The sequence below is a fragment of the Neovison vison genome, chromosome 6 (genome assembly GCF_020171115.1).
Source record: "Neovison vison isolate M4711 chromosome 6, ASM_NN_V1, whole genome shotgun sequence".
Lineage (NCBI taxonomy): Eukaryota > Metazoa > Chordata > Mammalia > Carnivora > Mustelidae > Neogale > Neogale vison.
In genome coordinates this window covers 5422545-5440823 of record NC_058096.1, presented here as the reverse complement: position 1 = coordinate 5440823, position 18279 = coordinate 5422545, and the positions used below count along the sequence as shown (strand labels likewise).

The following is an 18279-nucleotide window of genomic DNA, read 5'->3' as shown; positions in this document are numbered from 1 at the left end:
AAAACCAAGCCGGCGAAATGCAGTGATAGGAGCCATTTCCTTCCCAAAGGAGGACTCTCGTTTTGGGCAGCGTGATGATTACAGTGCAAATCTAGTTCTGTGCTTTCTTCATTAGGGCTGGTGAGAATCGTCCGAGTTGTTGTGAGATGAAAATGAGATCAAATGAGATAAGTGCTTAGAAAGCTGTGAAGTGCTCAACGCCTGACAGGAGCCTCTGCAGTCTGCTTCAGGCCCCGCTAGGACCCAGCGCACAGCGTGGGCTCCAGGGGGTCTGGATCGGGGAGGGCAGCAGTGAGTTCCCAGGGCACGGGAACGGGTGCTGGAGGCCAGAGCGTGTGCGTCCGGGGCCAGCCTCCATGCTGGCCTTGGCCTGGGGGAGCCATCACTGTATTTGTGGGGCCCGAGGCTCGGAGAGGGGGCGCGGGCCGTGACTGCGACTGGGAAGAAGGGGGGACTTGCAAGGAGACCCAGCTGGCTGTGAGCCCCGCGCCCGGCTTCAGCGGGGGGAAGGGAGGTTGCGTGTTCGTGTTCCCGGTGAAGTTAGATTCTGGATGTTTGTACTTCTTGTTGATTATGAAATGAACTCGCTTTTGGGGGGCACGGGTCCTGCTTCGTGCTGTGTGGGGTTTGTGCCTGTGCCCGCTGCCCCTGTCCTGGGTAATGCCGATCTCCACACCAAGGTGTGGGAAACTCCCTGGGGGCCTTCAGGGTCCTCTGCCAGGTCTGCGCTGGGGCCTGGGCCATACCCGGGTACTGGAATGTTCCTCTGTGCTAGTGCTTTCCTCCTCTGCGGCCTCCCGACTCACTCGCCTGCTTCAGGCCGTCCCATGGGGCAGGGTCAGTGTGCTGACCCCCGGGTAAGAGGTCCTTATGCGGATGAGTCAGTGTGTCCCGATCTATGGGAGCTGGGGGCCCTTCCTGTCTTCTCCGTGTGAGTCGGGGTGGGCTGCGGGCACAGAGGTCAGAGAGCAGAGAGGGACAACATGAGAGCTGCGCACACAGGAAGGCAGAGGACCCCCAGCAGCTCGCTGGTCTCCCTGTCTCGTGGATTCGTAGCCACGTCTTTCCAGAGGCCTTCTGCTGGCCCCACAGCTTCAGGGTCCTTACAGTCAAAACACTTCTGAGAGACCTGCCTGCTTTTGCTCTCTGGCTTTTTCCATCCTTAATCATTCTTGAAGACCCTGAGAATGGGGTCTTGGGGTTGGTTCCCATATTAGAAGTTAAAAAGGAGACATTTTTAAAAAGGTTTACATATAAATTTTATAAAAATAATGAGACAAACCCATGACATATTCATGTAAGTAACATTTTAAGTGCACAAATAATGACATTTTCCAAAACAGAAAAAAAATACTATTTAGCAAAAGGATAGCGGTGTTTTACTTTTTTTTTTTTTTTCCCCAAATCTCTTTAATGTCTGGCTTTACTAGAAGACAGGGAGCTGCCTCTGCATTTCATCCTGTGGTATCGCATGTCATGTTGGCTCAGGAAAATTCCACTGTGAGCTCCTGAGAGAATGAGGTTGGAAAAAGCAAGTCATAGTTTAGTACTCTGAAAAACAATTCTGATCTGAGCGCTTCCTCAGAAGAGGGCTCCGCCCCCAGAGTACCTGGTTCACACTCTGAGCATTGCTGCTTCGGTGTGACTCCCGTATCACGTGTGAGGAGTCTGGACTCTGAGAATCAGGCAGAGGCCTGGCTCAGACCCCTCATTTTCACTGCCTCCGCCCCTAGCTCTATCCTGGCCTCTGTCCGATGGGTCCTACGAAGCATGTCTACATGCTCGGGGCTTTGCACCAGAGAGAAGTATCAGCTGTTGCAGAAGACACGACTTTCTGCTGTTCTGAGGCATGACTTTTTTTAGCCCCAAACTGATCCCTTCTAGTGCAAATCAAATGTGTCTTTTCTGGAGGTATGGAAATCAATGGAAAGAAAAATTCAAGGTGCCGAGGATAAAGCTTTCCTTTAAAAATTCTAGATATTAGAGGACATTCACTTCTGAGTTGAAAAAGCGATGCTTAGAATTAGAGATTATTCAGTAATCGTAGAACAAAGATGCTGTAATACGTTGTCCTTTGATTTCAGAAGAATTGCTCACAGGTGATATATGTACACAACATTTTATTATGCTATTGAGTTTGTGTTTTGCCTCTAAAAATGGGCAAAGACAAAAGTAGTAACAACCCAACAGTGATTGCGGTAAGGACTTGGTCTAAAAGACATTTTCCCTAAAAATCTAAGTCACTTCCTTCCTTGTTCTTACATTTGTAATATGAGAATATCATCTGAGAATTTGTTTTAACCTATTATTACATCCCATTAAAATTCAAACTATTTTACTCTGTCATCACAGGTGTCTCAAGAGAACTTTTAACTGAATGTCTATTTCCCATTAGCACAAATGAAGCTGTCCACATGTGTGGAAGGTCCCACGGGAGTGGGACCATGGAGCACAGAACACCAAAATGTCAGGAGAGTTGGGTAGTCATCAATTAATCATGAAATGATCATTAGTTATCTACAAGTCAAAGTGTTCTTATTTCAACTATTATAAATTTGCTTTAGGCTTCCATTTAACACTTAAAGTGATGAAGACCGTGGCAGTGAGTTATGAGTGCATCAAAATTCTAGTTCAGATCACAGAAGACATGAAGAGTCCAGAGGGATCTTAATTGTTGACTCTGCTGGAATTTTGTTACATTAAACACTATCCCAAGAGTTCCACTGGCAGGGAATCTGGGCTCTTGGTATTCCAAGATTATTTTTACAGGTGGTGTTGCCACTGTGGTGTTTATGAATGTGAGATAGGATACTTACCCACTCCACAACCAGGATGCCCCTGGGTACCAACCTCTGCATACATGGCCCAGCAAGCCTAGATAGTCTTCATCACATCGGCAGTATGGAGACAGGTTGTTTGTAAATTTTAGGGTTATTATTATTTTTAATTAAAAAGTGAATTCATGGGGTGCCTGGGTGGCTCAGTGGGTTAAAGCCTCTGCCTTTGGCTCAGGTCATGGTCCCAAGGTCCTGGGATTGAGCCCCGCATCAGGCTCTCTGCTCAGTGGGGAGCCTGCTTCCCTCTCTCTCTGCCTGCCTCTCTGCCTACTTGTGATCTCTGTTTGTCAGATAAATAAAATAAAAATCTTAAAAAAAAAAGTGAATTCATTAGGCTTTTGTTGGCTCAGAGATTTTCATTCCTCTATGAACAAAGTACTTTCACTACTTGATTAGTTGAAGCCAAGAACTTCGTTTGTTACCCTCCTGGAGTGAAATGATAGTTCATACAGTTATGACTCGTTTGCAGTGTTAAACTCAACCACATTCATCAATACAGACATAACCGATTATTCACCTCCAATCACCAGTTTGGACAAAAGCAAAAGGTGTTTTTGTTTCGTGTTTGTTTGTTTGTTTGTTTTTGTATATGTGTGTGTGTGTGTGTGTGTGTTTGGCTTTTTGTTTTTGGCAAGACAGCAATTTTCCTCGATGTCCTGATCTGTATTTTGATGCTTGTTCTTCAGAGGTACTCCAGGAGTTAAAGGTTTTATTGACAGAGAAAGTCAGAAAATACTGGAAGGAGAGTGGCCGCTGGGAGGCCTCCAACATGTAGGAAAGATTTACGAATAATAAACCCCTGGCTGAGCTTACTTTCAGAGCCTGGAGGCTTACCCAAGCTAAATTGAATTTCTAAAACCGGAATGGATTTCTCTTGATTTAGTGAGCTGTGACGCATTTGTTTCCAGAAAGTTCTGTCTTTGGGGGTGGGGGCATGGATGCACCCGATTTAACAAAAGGACCCCCTCCCACCAGGCTGTGAGCAAATGTCCAGAAGGAAGGTGTTATTTGGCACCACCTGGACAGCTTACTGTGGCTGTAATTTCTTTGAGGCTTGAGTGCTTGAGAAAGAACTCAGGCACCATGTTCGGTAGGTGTCCCCCTTCATGGGAAAGAGGCAGTGGCTTGAGAAACTTCTAGTAGGTGTGGGGATATTCTAGGATCACATAGCGTTCGGTTTGCTTTGACATGACCATATGATTGCTACCAATGACTAAGAGAAAATGTCCTGGGTGCTCTCCTCTCTTTGTTTTGAATGAAACCCAGGCACATGGAAATTTAAGTTTATCTTTCCTTTGGATTTGAGAAAACACACACACACACACACACGCACCCTGTATTTTGTTTTTCTGTTATCGAGTCGGTGGGGAGAGAGACGGAGGATTTGTGCTCATACGTAGACTTATTCACTACCATTAATCTGGATGTGATTGTGCAAATAAGAAATGAAACTCAAATATTTATCCCCAAAGCAGCCTCCTTTCAGACCCAGATCACTTAGGAGAAAGCAGCATCTTCTTTCGGTATTCTTCGTGTACGATGACCGACCTTTTATATCTGCAAATGGACGTGGGCAGATTTTGCTCAGGACGTCTAAGCTGCCAGCTTTCCCGGTTTGGGGAGGTATGTGGACTGAGACCTCATGTACAAGGGTGGACGATGAACCAGGAATAGGATGTGTCCAGGAACAAAGAGGACTGAGTGTTCACCATCGCCACCGAGAGGGACGGTCAGTCTGGCAGGAGGTGCTGCCTGGCGGATCCTGGTTTTGTGCACAGGACGTTTCGATGGAAGGCACCAGGAAGAAATGCAATTTCTAGAAAAAGCCTCCAGAGGTGTCACACCAGGCAACGACCGAGGCAGGGAGGTGACCTGGTTCCGCTTCAAGTTCGGGGTAGGAGACACCAGAGTTTGGGGCTGGGAGAGAGAAGGTTGTAGCCCGCAGGGTGGGTTTGCGACCTTCCTGTGTTCCCACAGTCTGGAGTGTGCAGGCATCTGGAAGCCGGGCTCTGTGGCGCTCTGCTCCGCATGGAGATCTAATCTGCCAACTCTGCCTAAACCTCAGTGGGAGCTGAGGTGGGAACTTGCCATCCTCTGCGACACCACTTTGAAAAGGGGGAGAAAAAGAATTCGGGGTGCTGCACAGCAACATGTATCAAAAATACGCTGTTTAGAATGTTTACAGCCCGCACCTGGCGGAGGGAAAGGCACCTCCCCAAAGTTCTCAACCTCTCAGGTATGCACCGATCCCCAGGCCAGAAAGCTCTAAATCTGTCTCCGGCTGGTGTGATCAAGCCTCGAGCTGCGGGAAGCCCAGGATTCGCCTGTGCTGACATATTGCGAACGTTGCCGCGAACACCTCAGATACATGAAGCTTTCAAGGCGAAAAATCAAACGACTCTGGTCTCCATCTGGGGCCTCTGGGCCCTTCCTCTCTTTCTTTTTCCATACTCAGAGCAACCAGGAAAAAAAAAAAAAGAAATTCAAAACCAGAGTGATAAAATGCTAACGCAGCGTTCAAATACTACTGCGGGATATGCCCTTCTTTGCTGTCAGCATGCAACGCACAGAAGATCTATATTCCAGAAGGAAGGGATGGGCACACAAGGTTTTTTCTGATATCGATCCAGAGGGAGGAAGAATGAAATTGGAGTTGCTGATTAAGTCAGGCCTTTAAACCACCAGGCTCTGCACACAAACCTGGTCATTGGGTAATACTGTTCAACAAGTGAGTCGATTCCACGTGAGAGTTGTTTTAGGGATTAGTGTCGACAGGAAATTTATTACTGTTAATCTTAGTTGTACCAGTGATTTTTTTTTTTGGCGGGGGGAGGGGTGGGGCTCCAGGTGGAGCGTTGTAATGACTTCTGTGTGCATGTCAGACCTCGGATAGATGTGGTACTTCAAACCCACTGTCTTCAAAGTAAACACACTTAAAGGGTCATCAGTAGGAGAGGAGGTTGGTATCTGCTCCTTTTTTAAAAGAAAATATTTTATTTATTTATTTCACAGAGAGAGTACAGGTAGACAGAGCAGCAGGCAGAGGGAGAGGGAGAAGCAGGCTCTCCCCTGAGCAGGGAGCCTGATGGGGCTCGATCCCAGGATCCCGGGATCTCAGGACTCTGGGATCATGACCTGAGCTGAAGGCAGCCGCTTAACCGACTGAGCCACCCAGGTGCCCCAGTATCTGCTTCTCGTTGTCAGTCTCTACATCCGTGTACACTTGCATAGCTTAAAATGCTCTCATGCACAACCTTCTGTTTCATTCCCTGGCAGCCTTGGGAGGTGGGTAGGGAGGCCGTGTCAGGCGACACTCCTCGTGATGTCGGTGATCTGTTCAAGGTCACACAAATCACAGGACGAAAGTTGTGCTCATCTGGCCAGGAGGGCAGACAAATTGTCTCCATGGACACTCGGCCCTGAGATGGCTCTGGGCTTGGGGTCTTGCTGCAAACTGGCACCAAGGATGGGCTGTGTTCTGAGCCCTTGGAAAAGAATGAGCCAGACTAGCTTACATCTTGGCCAAGCCAGAAACCAGAGTCTCAGCACCATCACCTCAACCCTTAGTTAACTAGTTACTGGCCTCTGGAAAATATATGTGATGTCAGACTCATTATGGAGACAGCCACATTAATTTTTCAAATGAACACATTGAAACGATATGCTAATTGATGGGCTTATCCGTATCTTTCTTCTTCTTCCTCTCTCCCTCCTTCCTTCCTTCCTTCTTTGTGAAATTGAACACTGGATAACTTTAGACCAGCTGAAGATAGAATTCTGTTTCATATCCTATGGAGAAGGCCCATATGCCTTAGCGGAAACCTGAAGGTACAAGTCAGGTTGAAAGAATTGCCATGTAAGATCTTTTTAAGCCCAAGAAGCAGCTCGGAGCAGGAAAATGGTGATCCTTCTTTCCTCTGGAATCCTGCCTGAACTGGGACACAGGGATATCTCATATTCTGCTAATCAATTATTCGTATGGAAATAATATTTCTCAAGTGCTTGAAAACATTTTGCTCTTTTAAGCATATGAAACACTCATAATTTTACTTATAGAATTAATTTGCACAGCAAGCAGCTTTTCAGAGGAGAGAACCGACTTGAATCTCAGCCTGGGCTCTCCGATAAGATGGTTTAAATTTGTAGGTTTCCTATTAGTGAGTTTGTTTGTGATTACAGAGGCATGTGGGAATGTTAATGTTCCTTCTTGAGAAAGGGTGTTCTTGGGAGATAGTGGGCTGAACTGTCTTCAGAAACTGAACTCCCTCTAGGGCGGGACCTGCCCTCCCACACGCAGGAAGAGGGAACCTTGGGGTCCCTGTAACCTGTCTCCCTAGGCATCCTTCTAGCCACCAGAGATCTCGCTTCAACTCAAGGGCAGACGTCTCCCAGTGTCTCCCAATTCCTCAAGAAATTAAAAATAGAACTTCCCTATGACCCTGCCATTGCACTCCTGGGTATTTACCCCAAAGATACAGATGTCATGAAAAGAAGGGCCATCTGTACCCCAATGTTTATAGCAGCAATGGCCACGGTCGCCAAACTGTGGAAAGAACCAAGATGCCCTTCAACGGATGAATGGATAAGGAAGATGTGGTCCATATACACTGTGGAGTATTATGCCTCCATCAGAAAGGACGAATACCCAACTTTTGTAGCAACATGGATGGGACTGGAAGAGATTATGCTGAGTGAAATAAGTCAAGCAGAGAGAGTTAATTATCATATGGTTTCACTTATTTGTGGAGCATAACAAATATCATGGAGGACAAGGGGAGTTAGAGAGGAGAAGGGAGTTGGGGGAAATTGGAAGGGGAGGTGAATCATGAGAGACTATGGACTCTGAAAAACAATCTGAGGGATTTGAAGGGGTGAGGGGTGGGAGGTTGGGGGAACCAGGTAGTGGGTATCAGAGAGGGCATGGATTGCATGGAGCACTGGGTATGGTGCAAAAACAATGAATACTGTTATGCTGAAAAAAAAAAAAAGAAAGCTCTTTGCCAATGGTTCTAGAACAGAGCTTTTGGGAGAGCTCCTGGGACGTGTTGTGAGCTTATGAAAATCCCCCTCAACACTATCGATTGGTTTCTTCCCGCATTCTTCATCAGTAACGAGTGGGAGCTTCTGATCAATACTAATTAATTGTAACGATTTGACTTAATTTGGACCAGTCAAGAACCAGCGCTATTTTGTTTCCACGTACATTTTTCTTTTCTCCTTAGTGGGCTTCTCCTTGTTTTTGGGAAGTGACTGATGTTCATTAACTCAGGCAAGCTGAGAACAGGTTTGGCTCTGAATGCTCTTAAGAGTGACTTCAAACTGTGATAATGGGTTTTTGTTCTGTTTTTTGGCCTGCACAAAACCTAGTGTAGCAGACTGGCAGAGTCGCTAAGGCAGAGGACAGGTGGCTTTGCCGGCTCTTTGGAAGCAGTCACGTGAGCAAAAGCCGTTCACCAGCCGTGTGCTCTGAAGACAAGACCTAGCGAACTCATTCCTGCGGGTTCTCGGGCACCTCCTTGCGTTTTTCACTCTCTGTGAAGGGCGGGACCACCAACATCAGGGTCCAGGGAAAGAGAAAACACAGCCCTTTTGTTAAAGAATGATTAAGGGGAAAATAACCCGTTGTGCTGAGTGTGGGGCCCTACACACATTGCCTGACTGGGAAGTCAGACTCTAACAAGGCGCCAGATACAAACTTTTTCCTTTAAAACTACTCAATATGTGCCGTTCATATGACGATACATTTTCCTTCCGTCCTTTCTAAACTACTGTCCTGGTTTAGGCACAGCAGATAGATAATTGGAAACTTTTTAGGGTGTGACAATTAATTTGAATTTAAGTCATTTTCCACATAAGGAGCACAAAAGTTCCCCGCTCTCTGTGCTTGCTTTACTTCGTAAGGGGCTGGGGGAATCCTCCTGCATCACTTCGTGTGCCCTTTGTAGTGGTGAATGATTTCTGGTTTTGCTTTGTGCTTTGTAGAGGGTTGCAGAGGGCTCCAAAGTGTTTGGCCCGTGGAGATGGGAGTTCTAAGTCTCCTTCTCTTACAGCAGGACAGGTGTGACTTAGACCAGCCGCACGCAGCAGACGGGGTGCACAGGGTTTCTGGGCCTAGATCTTAAGAAACCAGCAGCTTTGAACTTCTTGTCCCTGAAAATGCTTGCTGCGGGAGAAGGCAGTGGCCACCTGAGAAGCCTGATACTCTGGACCCGTCCTACCGTGAGGAAGCGCGGGCTAGCTGTGCGGAGCAGCGGCGGCTGACATGCCCGACCAGCCCGGGACGGCGCCGTCTCCCCCAGCCCCACTGCAAGACGAGTGGTGAATACCCCCCAGGTGCCTCTGGCCCCAGGACCCTCTCGCTGCAGCACACGGACGGTTCCACACAAGAAGTGCCCAGCTGAGCTCACCCTCCTCCAGAACCGGTGGGCAGAACAACCACTTCCTGTGTTTATGCTGCTCAAGTCTGGGACAGCGGCTGTCTGTTACAGACCTGCGCCTGTCCTCTTCATTAGCCTGGCGGTCAGCTCTCCTCTCCCTCCTCCTCTCCTTCGAGGCCATTCCGGACTGTTCTGTCTTCTTGCTGGCAGGAATGTCATCTTTCCCGGAAGCGTACCTTTAGGTTCTCAAAAACCAAAACAGAGATATTGCAAAACAGGATCAACTCCAGCCTTTTTCTGCACATTTGTTCGAAAAAGTATTTGCTCAGCACCTACTCTGTGCTAGACATCGTTATCAGAAGGAGTAAGGGCGTATTTTAAAAGAGAAGCGCTGGGAGAATGGGGCTGAAGTCCTTAGTGACAAATGGACGGGCCGGGGTCCGGCGAGGGGGAGGAGGGCACACCCCACCTCTGAGGAGCTGGAAGAGCGTTAACTACAAAGGGACTGTTTGCAAAGATGTGCATAGGGTTTAGGGAAACCCACACAGAACAGTGCAGCACCTCAGACTAGCAATGGCAGAGCCTGACGGGAGGCGCCTGAATGCGAAGAGGAAGACGTCTGGAGAGGCAGCCTGACAGGGACCGTGTCCTGCTGCTGAGGGACATACCTGAGCTGCCCAACAGTGCAGACGTACAGGGTTGCCAGATTTAGAAAGTAAACGTATGGGACGCTTTGTTAAATTTCAGTGTCAGATAAGCAATTGGAAGGGGAGATGAACCATGAGAGACTATGGACTCTGAAAAACAATCTGAGGGGTTTGAAGTGGCGGGGGGGGGTGGGAGGTTGGGGTACCAGGTAGTGGGTATTATAGAGGGCACGGCTTGCATGGAGCACTGGGTGTGGTGAAAAAATAATGAATACTGTTTTTCTGAAAATAAATAAATTGGGAAAAATTAAAAAAATATTAAAGTATAAGTATGTCCTATGCCATATTTGGGACATACTTATACGAAACATTTTTCATTGTTTTTTCCTGAAGTTTGAATTTATAGGCAGCCTGTATTTTATCTGCATCTTTAGCAGAGAAAGAGGCAAGGGACTGAATGGCCAGATCTCTCTCTCTGTCTTCGGATTGTTGGTCGTGCCGTCCGTTGGAGGAACCCAACCAAAGCCACAGAACGATGGTTAGGACAGGCAGAGAGCAAAGCTGAGGAGCAAAGCTTGAAAAAATTGCATTGTGTCTTGCCCATGCACTTTTTTCACTGAAACCTGGGTCATCAGCTACCCCTCTCAGTGTTCCCTCATTTTAAAAAATGTAGCTTATTATACTATGAGTGGTGGCAGATTTACACAGACAAGGCGGCAGGATTTTTGTAAGCAAATTCTGGATTGGTTTCAGAAAAAACACAAAAAAGAAAGGAAAGAAGGAAGGAAGGAAAAGAGAGAAAGGGAGAGAAAGAAAGAAAGAAAGAAAGACCATTTATTAATATTGTCCCTTTAACTGTGTAGTGTCATTGGTTGATGAAAACCCGTCAGCTCTATTTTTGGAAGAGCGGTTAGGCAGTCCGTGAATGTTCGTGTGTTTTCTAGGTGGTCAGTTTAAGGTCTCAGGCCCTTTCAGGTGTCATCCAGGAGCAGAGGGAGGTGGCCAAAGACTGGGGAGGGGAACTTAATAGGAATGCAGCCAGGAACGTGCGTGGGCACATGCACGTGTGCAAAGCTGTGCACATCTCCACCTGGCCTGAAGGAGAGCCCCGATGGAAGCCCAGGTCAGCTGGGAAGTGGGGGTGTGTGAAGAGCAAGACACCATCACCCCCTCCTGAAGCCAGGTTTATCAGGGCAGGAGGGAGCGCCGGCAGTTTTAGCCTCCTGGGATTTGGGCTGCCTGGGGCGTGGTCAGGCACCCTCCAGTGACGTGGGTCTGGAAGCCATACACAAGCTTCCAGAAAAACTGCCTCCTGCTGGCCCATTGAGCCTGTGGATGAGTCACCCACCTGCCCTGAGCCACAGGAAGACTGGGGAAAAGGAGGTCTGCCAGCGACCCCAGGAGCTCCCCAGGAGGGCAGGAAGAGCAGCGGCCAGCCTGGGGCCTGGGACTTGGTCTGGGAGGCACGCAGCCCTGGGCTCTCTCCAGGCAGCGTTTCAGACAGGAGAGGCTGAGATCTGCCTTCACTGTCCTGGAGAGGGAGGAGGTGGGAGGTTGGAGTCCTTAGTTTCAAACTTGTCTGACTGCGGGATCAGCTGGTGAAGAAGTACAAGAAGCAAACATCCCTTCCTTCTAGTCCAGTGCAAACCAGAGCTAAAATCTCCCTCCCTCTCCTTCCTCACACAGCCGAGAGAATGGCTCTTTTGGGCATGTCAGGGAAGACAATTTCCCACAGAAATGAGGACTTAAGCCCCTTTAATAGGACCCATATTCCGAAAGTTCAAGAGGAAAGAAGGACTACCAATATTACAGGATCATCGAACTTGAAATACAGTTATTTATAAACTTTGTTTTTTCCAGTATTGATTTAAAGGTGTATATATAATTATAATTATTTTTTTTCCATTTATTTATTTTTAACAGAAATGGTTGCTTGTCGTGATCGAGAAGTCTAAGTATTTGCATATCGCTAAATCTAATTTAATGAGACATTTAAAACAATTACATTTCCTTTGAAAGTTACCTCCCTCCGCCAGAAAACTGACTGATTCGTGGATGCTTCTGATCTGGGATTCCTCTGAGTTCTTGCCAGAGAACTCCTGTGCCAGGAGGCACTTTCCTTTTTCCTATTAGGATTTGGAATTGAGTAGACCAACAATCGACTGAAAGCTGTATTGATTCCACATACCCAGACGCGGAGTGACAGTGGGGGTGGGAAATGGGAAGACGGAGACACGGCCTCCTTCACATTTATGAGAATACTCCTTCCAGTAATTTACGATTAAGCGAAATAGAAGCTCGCTGCCATGTTTGTGCTTGGCAAGGGCCCTCTTCAATATTTCTAAAATGCCTTCTTCTCTTTCGACCATTCCACCTCCCCGGACCCTGAAGATAATGGAAAATTGAACTGTGCTCCAGCATTCACTTAGAAAGCAACGTGTCCTTGGATGTCAGAGAGAATCTTTCCTGGCTAGGTGCTGATGTGAGCCAAGTCATTCCGACGTTAGACTCTTCCTATCATAATTAGCTCCCAGACCTAAGTGCAACAAATTGACCTTTGAACGCGGCACAACTCATTACCTACAGCACTCACTGTGCTAATCACAATGGAGACGGTGCATCTCCTCGCCTCTGACCTTTCTTAGATTTTAGAGTTTCAGCGTTTCAGTGCAAACATAAACCCTTTGGCAGTTTGAATTGATGTGCCCTCACCGAGATTCAATTTCCCACCCATCCATAAAGCAAGCGTTTTTATAGCATACTTTGCAAATGGGCTAGGTCGTCAGAAACAGCCCACGAAGAGGTGAGTTGGAGATTATAGTGCATTTTCTGGCTACAGAAAGTTCTCTAAATGTTCCTCCAGATAGTGGCACTCAGTAAGTGTTCATAGGATTTTCAGAAGAAAACAGAGAACTGTTCAGCATCGAACTTTGGCTGGGCTCATCCGGGAATCAGCTGGTACCATGATGCCGGCTCTGCAACATTTCGACATTTTAGGCAGTTACTTTTAGGTTTCTCTTTGCTTTTCGGCTGTTGCCCTGTTTGCAGTACCCCGGACCTGCTCGGCTGGCTGTAAGGTCTGGCAAGAAAACCGTGTCTGCGTCTCCGTTTGCTCACTAAGGGGTGGGAGCAGAGGCGATCCTGTCTCTGGTCCCTGCTGTTTGTGGCTTGGCCATTGACAGGTGGTTCAGCTGCGGTGAACTGTTTCACGTCTCGTGGGCCCCATTCCTCGTTGAGGGGCAATGTTGTCTCTGGGCTGTTGCTATTTTGACGCTTTAGGATCCTGTGGCTGTCCCTTTCCGGGACACTAGAGGAGGTTTGACTTCTTTGGATTTTATGTTCTGCACACATCGAAGGAACAGTGCCTGTGAGACCGAAGGAGAAAAACAATGCTATTTCCTGGTGGAGGCAGTGGAGGGGAAAGAAAGTACAACGGGCAGAATCGGAATAGGATTGTCAGCGGCTGTGATAACAAATACAACTATTTCAACAAAATGGGAAAATTTGTTCTTTTATTGGACAGACTGCATTTCCACATTGCTGCTTGCAGAACACGAACAGAGGCTCATTTTTGGGGACTTTCCGTGGTATGCATTTGGGTGTGTGTAATGCTGCCTGACCAGCGGCTGGCCTCTTGGTGTGGACAGGTGTAGACAACAGCGGCCCACTCATCACAGGAACACAGAAGAAGCAGGCGGCCTCCTACGGCTGAACCGTGCACACCTGCACGCATAAAAAGGTTGCTGTCAGCCCTCCTGCTATCCCTGAAATCAAATTGTTCCTGCGATTTTTTTTTTTTTTTGGTTCCTGCGATTTTGCTTCCAGAAAATATTCTAATTATCCTTCGAAACTTTGTAACCATTTCATCTGGGGGTTTGGGCAATGCTCCCATGCCACGCACTACTGATATCGTGTGTGGGGCCACCGACAAGTGTTCCTCCAGATCCTGGCAGAAGAACATTGAGTTATAGCCACTCTTGGAAAAATGTCTTGCTTTGCATTTTCTATAAACCCAGCCCAGAGAGACTCTAAATTATGGCAATGAGTGGAGGATTTGAACTATAACTTTGAAATTATGAGCCAGATTAGTTGGTGGAAAGTGAGAATCGTGTCTTAAAAGACACAGGGAGCTACCTGTGGATCAAACGAGCAGTCTTATTCTGTTCACACATCTCAAAGTTAAAAAACTGTAACATCTTGCCAATTACATATCGGGGATGGAAGTAGACTGTTAGGTCACTCTGGCCATTCACAGCTGGCAAAATATATCTCTGGTGTGTATTTCCTCAGTTCAGCTTAAAATGACTTTAGTGAAAGGTTGGATGCCTCAGCTCTGGGGAGCACTTCTATTCTCTAACAGACCGATGTTAGACATTTTCCCCGAACATCCTGCCTAAATTGGTTTTCCATATCAGTTTCTTGATATCAGCCTCTATTAATGTTCCCTTGAGCAACTGCAACCCCAAATGGATATTTTATCACTGCTTATATTTTTGATCTAGACGGAAATGCTTCCATTACCTCTGTTGATCATCAGAATGCTTCAAGGGATGCTATTTCAATGCTGATCCTTTGAAAAATGATTTTTTTTGAAAAAAGGCTATTTAGAAACTGAGTAAGATTAGATCATGTTGCCTGACACTGGAAATTTCTCTGTTTTTAGAATTCTTGAAATAAAAATACTCTGCTTTATTTTTGGTCTGTAAGGACTTCTGTGTGTGTTGGGGGGTGGTTTGATGGCTCCCCTGTCAAAGCGGGACATAAAAATCCTTGCTTAAACAGTGACAATGGCTCGTCAGACCAAGCACAGTTCACATCTGAATTTTTCTCAGGGGCTGGCTCTCCAAACCCAGTAGGAGATATGTGGAGACTCCGAACTTCACCACGACCTGGGAAAGCGCTTCTTATTCCATTTCTTCCTCAGATGAGTTGTTGGAACATTATTATGAAATAATTCTTTAAAGCAAAACCCAAACTCCGCTGTTGGCTAGTCCTTCTGGGTCTGGATACCAGATGTGACTCACCTGCTGAGCCCAGAAACCACATAACCTCATTCTGTCCTGGGCATTTGATTTTATTCTCTTCTTACAACTATGTGAATCCATCTTTCTGGTGAGCAGAATAACAAATCCAAAGCTTAAAATGACGGCCCTCTAAGAAGCTCTTTCCAAGAGATCAGCTTGGCCATGAGCTCGTAAGATGGTGGTGTTTGAAAAAAGCAAACAGAAGCGGTGCGTTGAGCATACGCAAAGGAACAGGGAAGCAGAGGCTAGTGGGGTCAGGACACCAGCCTGCGTGGAATTTAAACCCACAACTGACAGTTCCTGGAACCAATTTATGTCTACACATTTATGATAGAGGCTCACACCTCTGTGCAAAGCCATCCCTGTCCTTAGGATATTACGACACGGAATGCATGGTCACGTTCAGGACGTTTGAAGGATATTTACAATATGGAAGTCGGCAACATGAGTAGTCTTGTCTTTCTTGCTGTGAATGAGAGGAGCAGGGAGTGAAAGGAGGCACGTGATGCGTGACTGGACAGAGCATCTGGGCTGGCGGCAGCCTCAACTCTGAGATCTAAGCAGCAGCCATGTTCATCAGCCTGACCACAGCTGCACCTGCCATGCAGCTGCCTCTGGCTTTGCTTCACAGACACCCCCCTTCCAGGTGTCACCCAGAGCATTGCCTCCAGAGTCAAATTCTGTATACACAATGGACACATCTGCCAATGGTCCTGCACATCTAAGGAAGCTTGTATTTCCTGAAAATCTGCACAGGAAAATGCCTGTCCGCTGGGATTAGAGGCGCAGGGCCAAGAGCCAGGGTGGGAATGTGTCCACTGAGATAGCACAGCCCTGCCGCTAGCTGCTGTGGGCATCCAGGAAGAGCACAGAAACACATGCCAGGGCTGAAGCTGGCCACCGGCACATGGCTAGTGGAAGGCCTCACTCACCAGGCATTGCCACAGAGCACAGGGGAGAAGAGGTCTCCAGGCCAGTGTCTGAATGCAGTGTTGGTCCCTTTCTAGTGCGCATGTAATGCCTTTTCTATCCATGCTGCTGCCTCGCCACAGCCCGGGGCTCCTCTGCTCTGTAGACTTATAAGCCTTTCCCTTCCTGCCTCACCAAGTCTGGAAAGCAGTCCATTTGCCTTAGCTCCTCCTTTCCCTCTAAAAGCATGTTCTCTGGAATGATAGGCAAGGGGAGCAAAGGCCTTCAGGTTTCTACATTAATGAGGTGAGCTAGTGCTCCTCGGAGGCTGCTTGAAGATGGCCTGTCATTATGACTGCATTTTCTTTCATTTTAACACCAGAGAACTTTATAAAATTCTCCCTGGTGCTGAAATGTTCAGAGTTTAATCTTTTGAAACTTTGAATGTTAGCAGGTAGGGGCAAGTGAGTCCGAGAAGATTTCACCCTTCTGAAATGGCAAAACCAGGTCATATAAGAGAAAGGGAAAACAGTTAATATTCCAAAGCTCTGAATGAAGATAAAAGTGGTCTTGGAGCAGAATGGAGGGAGGATGCTACATCCTGATTAAGGAAAACTCACATTTGTTTCCTGTATTTTCAAGTATTCCAAGCTACATACTTTCAAAAGTATGAGAGGGGAAGGCTATGGAGTCAGAAGCCATGGTAGGAAGGCCTGAAAGTAATGTTTGGCAAAGGTTACTGAATATATTGGAAATATTTCTTTAAAAACGCTGAGGTTTTAAACGTACTAAGTGCTGTAAAGAAATGGCCAGCCATATCAGAAATTGGACAAATGTACATAGCAGAAGAAAAAACCCATATAGTTAAAAGGGAGGAAAATATAGCCAATGTACAGTAATATATATTTGAATTTGTTATTAGCCTGAAATAAATTCAAATGAATTATATGCTCAATATAATACATGTGTAAGTAGATGAGGTTCATCTACAAGAAGCTGAGATCCTAAAATAACAACAGCCTAAACAATAAAATTATCTCTTCCTCATAGAAAAGGTAGGTAGTTGAGGGCAGTCAGGATAGTTACAAGGAGCATTAAGCCCCTGTATTGCTCTTTGCATGAGACTTTTTTTTTAAAGTTATGGTTTTTTATTTTTAAGATTTTATTTATTTATTTGACATAAATCAAAGTAGGCAGAGAGGCAGGCAGAGAGAGAGTGGAAGGGAAGCAGGTTCCCCGCTGAGCAGAGAGCCCAATGTGGGGCTTGATCCCAGGACCCTGGGATCATGACCTGAGCCGAAGGCAGAGGCTTTAACCCACTGAGCCACCCAGGCGCCCCAGCATGAGACTTTTAATTTATGGCCCAAAATGGCTGCTTAAGCACTAGCCATTGCATCTGCATTCTGCCCAGCAGAAACCTGGTAGGAATAAGGAAAAAAGTACAGAGCGTCAGCTTTCTTTTAGATTTCTTTTTTCCCACCAAAATCATACTGGCTAGAAACTAGTTGTGTGGCCATACCCAACAGCAAGGAGGTTGGAAACCTAGTTTTGGGTTTATAACTAAGGAAGGGGGGATAAGTGGATGCAAAGAGCAGATTCGGCCACAGTCCATTTCTGCTTATGGAGTTTCTCGAGCACGTACGTATCTGGCTGGCTTGTGTGGAGGGCTGGTCTAAGGTGATGGATGACTCCTTTGTTCTCTGCCCTCCCAATCAACCTGAAGTCATTTTTCTTTGTCAGCATGTGGACAAAGGCAAACTGTGGCTTTTCAGGGGGGTGTGCTGTAAGGGAAGTTAGCCGCTGATTCCTGGGAAGGAATTTTCATTCTTTGCATGTGCTTAAAAGAGGGAAAGAAACATTTGGTATGTTATCCTCACCTCTGAAAGGGTTCTCCTTTACCTACTTTGATTCAAGCTATTCTCCTGTAAGTACTAAAGAATTTTCTATGAAAATAAAATGAAAGCCGGCTCTCTGATCCCTAAACACATGGGGGATGACCCCCTTTCCTTACATAATATCACTGCCCTTCCCCTGCCCCCCTATAAACCAGGCCTGCCTGCAGCAAATGGTGGCAGAGACAACAGAACCACTGTCGCTAGATTCAGCACAAGGGGGTTATTACAGGGTATCAGCACCCTACAGAATTTCTTTTCTTTTCTTTTTTTTTCAATTTATTTATTTTCAGAAAAACGTTATTCATTATTTTTTCACCACACCCAGTGCTCCATGCAATCCATGCCCTCTATAATACCCACCACCTGGTACCCCAACCTCCCACACCCCCGCCACTTCAAACCCCCCAGATTGTTTTTCAGAGTCCATAGTCTCTCATGGTTCACCTCCCTTTCCAGTTTCTGAAATTCTGAAAGGCAGGGAACCCAACCTGTACCGTGCACCTCCAGGAGCACTGCATCCAGAAACACCTGACCATGCAGGTTGTTCCAGCAGAATCCCCGCCAGTGGGGCTGCCTGGCTCATGACTGCC

At 46.7% G+C, this 18279-nt stretch overlaps 1 protein-coding gene across 1 annotated transcript in view; it reads left to right on the top strand.

Annotated features, from left to right (window-relative positions):
• Positions 1–18279, top strand: part of PCP4 (Purkinje cell protein 4) — a 54740-nt gene that overhangs the window by 26792 nt on the left and 9669 nt on the right. The window lies entirely within an intron of this gene.